The sequence below is a fragment of the Rhinopithecus bieti genome, unplaced genomic scaffold, assembly GCF_001698545.2.
Source record: "Rhinopithecus bieti isolate Rb0 unplaced genomic scaffold, ASM169854v2 scaffold_19617, whole genome shotgun sequence".
NCBI classification, from domain to species: domain Eukaryota; kingdom Metazoa; phylum Chordata; class Mammalia; order Primates; family Cercopithecidae; genus Rhinopithecus; species Rhinopithecus bieti.
The window spans coordinates 1,061,377-1,066,969 of record NW_016809622.1 but is presented as its reverse complement, the minus strand read 5'-3'; positions in this window follow the sequence as shown (position 1 = coordinate 1,066,969).

The window sequence follows — 5,593 nt, the reverse complement described above, 5'->3', positions numbered from 1 at the left end:
GGGCGTGGGACCCTCCCGGCCAGGTGTGGGATATATTCTCCTGGTGTGCCTGTTTGCTTAAAGCGCAGTATTGGGGTGGGAGTTACCCGATTTTCCAGGTGTTGTGTGTCTCAGTTCCCCTGGCTAGGAAAAGGGATTCCCTTCCCCCTTGCGCTTCCCAGGTGAGGCGATGCCTCACCCTGCTTCAGCTCTCGCTGGTCGGGCTGCAGCAGCTGACCAGCACTGATTGTCCGGCCCTCCCTAGTGAGATAAACCCAGTACCTCAGTTGAAAATGCAGAAATCACCTGTCTTCTGTGTCGGTCGCGCTGGGAGCTGGAGACTGGAGCTGTTCCTATTCGGCCATCTTGCTCGGGCCCCCCTCTATTCCCCTTTTCATTCTTTTTTTTCTCTCTCTGTTGTCCATATTGAATAATTTTTATTGAATTATTTTTAAGTTCCCCGACTTTTCTGTTGTCTTCGTTCTGGTATTCAGTGAGTTTAACATTTGGTTGTTGCGTTTTTTCAGTTCTAAAATTTCCATCTGGTTCTTCTTTTATATGTTCTACTTATTTGCTGAGACTTTGTATTTAATTTTTTTAGTGTTTTAATTATTTTTCTTATTTACTGACTTCATATTTTTCCATTCCTTTCAAGTGTGTTCTAGATTGTTTACTGGAACATTTTTATAATCACTGCTTTAAATCTTTGTCAGGTAATTTTAATGTCTGTGTCATCTTGGCCTTAGAATCCATTACTGTTTCCCCATGCAAGTTGAGACTATCCTGGTTCTTCATACCCTGAGTAAGTTTAAATTGTATTCTGGACATTTAAAATATTACGTTATGAGATCTAGAGCCTTCTTTAAATGCTTTGAAGATGTTGACTTACTAATTTAAATAAACAACTAATCCCAAATTTATACACATTCTTATAGAATAGAAAAAGAGAACACTCGGCCGGGCGCGGTGGCCCAAGTCTGTAATCCCAGCACTTTGGGAGGCCGAGACGGGCAGATCACAACGTCAGGAGATCGAGACCATCCTGGCTAACACAGTGAAACCCCGTCTCTACTAAAAAACATACAAAAAATTAGCCGGGTGTGGTGGTGGGCGCCTGTTGTCCCAGCTACTTGGGAGGCTGAGGCAGGAGAATGGCGTAAACCCGGGAGGTGGAGTTTGCAGTGAGCTGGGATCCGGCCACTGCACTCCAGCCTGGGCGACAGAGCGAGACTCCATCTCAAAATAAAAAAAATGAAAGAAAGAAAAAGAGAACACTCTCCAACTAGTAGAATCTGACATCAAAACGATACAAAGGAAATATGTCAAAAAAATATAAACCAATATCAAACATGAAGTTAGATGCAAAAAAATCTAAACAAAGTATTAACAAATTGAATGCAGCATTATATTACATATAAATTATATCCAATTTCTATTTACCATAGGAATGCAAGGTTGGCCCCAGAATACAGGTTGGCTAAAATTAGAAAATTGATTAAAGTAACCTATGATCTTCAGATGAAAGGATAACATTATACAATTAATACAATATTAAACAAACATATTCAAAAGTCTTTCCCTTTAAGTCAACATTAATTAATGATTTGAAAATTAGCAAATTAAGAATAGATCTATTAATGTGCTTAAAGGCACCTACAAAAACCTACACAAATACTATACTTTTGACAATCTAATGCATTCCTTTTGAGATAAGAAACATTTTCACCATTCCTATTCAATGTTTTACGGGAGGTACCAGCCAAGAACAAGAAAAGAAAAAGTTATAAAAGATATATGGATTGGAAAGGAAGGTTCAAAACTCTCGTTATTTGCAAATAATATGATTGTCTGTTTAGAAAGTTCCCCACTCAAATTACAGGTAAACTATTTGAATTGTTAAGAGTAAGTTTGCTTGGTACTGAACTAATATGCAAACATGAACTTTATGTTTATGCAATAGCAATTAGAAGTTAGAAAATACATTATAATTTTTAAAAGACAGCACTTAAAATGTCAGTGAAAATATAAGGTGCCTAAAATACACCTCACAAAAGATATATAAGCACTATATGTAGATATACATTAAACTTACATGAACGGAGAAAGAAAATGTATTATTTATTTATATTTATTAACTTTTATTTTAAAATCAATGGGTACATGTGCAGGTTTGTTAGAAAGGTATATTGCATGATGCTGTGGTTTGGGGTATGAATGAATCCATCACCCAGGTAATGAGCATAGAACCCAATAAGTAGGTTTTTTCAACCCTTACCCTCATCCCTCCCTCTCCTGTCTTGTGCTTCCCAGTGTTTATCATCATTCTTATGGACTGGTGACTGGTGAAGGGTTTTTACTTCTGAAGCCCAGGTATAAAAAGAGGAATTGATGCCCCCTTCTTCAAATGTGCAAACATCAGTGCATGGCTACAAGGAACACAAATAATCAGAGAAACCTGACACTGTCAAAGGAGTAAAATAAAGCACCAGTAACCAGCTCTAAAGAAATGGAGGTTTATTAAGTGCCTGACAAATAATTCAAATTAATCATCTTAAAGAACCTCAGTGAACTGCAAGAAAACACAGTAGATGACTAAACAAAACTGGGGAAACAATGCATGAAGAAAATAAAGTGTTCAACAAAGGGATTAAAACCGCAAAAAAGATCCAAACAGAAATTCTAGTGCTAAAGAACATAATGAATGAACTAAAAACTTCAAGAGTGCTTCAGTAGGAGACTCAATTGAGCAGAGGAAAGAATCAGAGAGCCCAAGGACAAGTCATTTGAGATTATGCAGTTAGAGGAACAAAAAGATAAAATAATGTAGACAGCCTATAAGAATTGTGGGATATCATCATGCCAACTAATATATGCATTGTGTAAGTTCTTCAAAAATGAAGGGGAGATAAGGATGTTCCCAGGCAAACAAAAGCTGTGGGAGTTCATCACTACTAGATCTACCTTACAAGAAATGTTAAAGAGAGTTTTTCAAGTTTAAATGAAAGGACACGTGCTGGGTATGGTGTCTCATGCTGTAATCCCAACACTTTGGGAGGCCAAGGCAGGATGATTGCTTTAGGCCAGGAATTAGAGACCAGCCTGGGCAATATAGTGAGACTTTGTCTCTACAATTTTTTTTTTTTTTAAGAATTAGCTGGGCATAATGTCACAAGCCTGTAGTCCTAGCTACTCTGGAGGCTGAGATGGGAGGATCACTTGAGCCTAGGAGGTTAAGGCAGCAGTGAGCTGTGATCATGTCACTGCCTCCAGCCTGGGTAAAAGAGCAGAAACTTGTCTCAAAAAAAAAAGAAAGTAAGACATTAACTAACAACATGAAAACCTATGAAAGCATAAAACTCACTATATAGATGAGAATGTAGTTAAATTGAGACTACACTAATACCATCATGGTGGTGCATAAATCACTTTGACCTCTAGTATTAAAAGTCAAATGTATTAAAAATAACTATACCTACAATAATTTGATAATAGATACATATTATCTACAAAATGTAAATTATGGCCAGGCACAGTGGCTCACACCTGTAATCCCAACACTTTGGGAGGCTGAGGTTGGAGGATCACTTAAGCCCAGGAGTTCCAGACCAGTCTGGGCAACATATCAAGACCCCCATCTCTATATTTTTTTAAAATGTAAATTATGACTTTAAAAACATAATGTGAGTGAGAAGTTTAAATTTAGATTTATCATATGCAAGTGAAGTTCTTTTCAGCTTAAAATAGACTTATAACTCTAAGATGTTTTACATAAACCTCATGGTAACCACATACACACACACACACACACACACACACACACACACAACTAGACTTGTAGTGGGTACACAAAAGATAAAGAAAGCTTACCACTATGAAAAAAATTATCAGATTACAAAGAAGACAGCTAGAGAGAAAGAATAGAACAAAAGAACTACAAAACAATTAGAAACAACAAAATGGCAATAGAAGCCCTTACTTCTCATTAATTACATTAAATATAAATAGATTAAATTATTCAATCAAAATACAGAGTGGCTGAATAGATTAGAAAACAAGACACAACTATATGCAGCATAAAAGAGACTCTCACTTTAGCTTTAAAAATACACATAGCCTGAAAATGAAGGAATGAAAAAAGATATTTCATGAAAACTATAGACAAAAGAGAGCAAGGGTGTCTATACTTATATCAGACAAAATAGACTTTAGTCAAAAAGTGTCACAAGAAACAAAGAAGGCGATTATATATTGATAAAGTGGTCAATATATATTTACCCAATGTTGGAACACCTAAATACATAAAGAAAATATTAATAGAACTGAAGGATGAAGCAAATAGTAACACAGTAGTAGTAAGGGACTTCAGACCCCACTCTCCACAATGGATAAATCATCCAGGCAGAAAATCAATGAGAAAAACAGCTGACCTGAACATCACTAGTGACCAAGTAGACCTAACAGACATATGCACAGCATTCCATTCAATAGCAGCAGAACACACAGTATTTTTGAATGCACATGGGACATTACCCAGGATAGATCATATGTTAGGTTACAAAACAAGTCTTAACAAATTCAAGAAGATTGACATCATATTAAGTATCTTCTTTTACCTCAATGCTATGAAACTATAATAACAGGAAAATTGGAAAATTCACAAATATGTTGAAATTAAACAAAATACGCCTGAACAACCAATGGATCAAAGAAGAAATCAAAAAGGAAATCCAAAAGTATCTTGAGACAAATGAAAACAGAAGTACAATACAGACAAAACTTATGAGATATAGCAAAAGCAGTTCTAAGAGGAAAGTTTATAGCAATAAATGCCTACATCAAAAAATATGAAAGGTTTTAAATAAATAACTGAATGTTAAACCTCAAAGAACTAGAAAAGGAAGAACAAACTAAGACCAAAGTCAACATAGGAATGAAATAATAAAGATAAGAGCAGAAATCAATAGAGACTAGAAAAATAATAGAAAAGATCAATGAAGAGTTGCACTTTTGAAAAACAAGCAAAACAATGCAAACCTTTAGCTAGAGTAAGAAAAAAAGAAGATGCAAATAAAATTATAAGTGAAAGAAGAGACATTACAACCTCTACCACAGAAATTGAAAAGATCTTAAGAAACTAGTATAAAAACCATAGGCCAGCAAATTGGATTATCCAGAGGAAATGTACAAAGTCCTAGATATATACAACTTACGAAGACTGAATTATGAAGAAATATAAAATCTGAATAGATTAATAATCTTGTGTAGAGTAAATCCTTAAGACTCCTTTAAAAAACTGTTAAATAAACCCATAAGAGTCCTTTTAAAAACTATTAAAAGCAATAAATTAATTCATAAAGTTGCAGGATGAAAATCAACATATAAAAATCTGTAACATTTCTATACACTAACAAGAAACTACCTGAAAAGAAATCAAGAAAAAATCCCATTTACAATAATTAAAAGAATCAGGAATAAATTTAGCCAAGGAGATGAAAGATACATACACTGAAAACTATAAAGCATTGATTTAAAAAAAAGGGAAAAAGCACAAATGAAAAAATATCCTGTCTTTTGAATCAGAAAATTAATATTGTTAAAATGTCCATACCGTCCA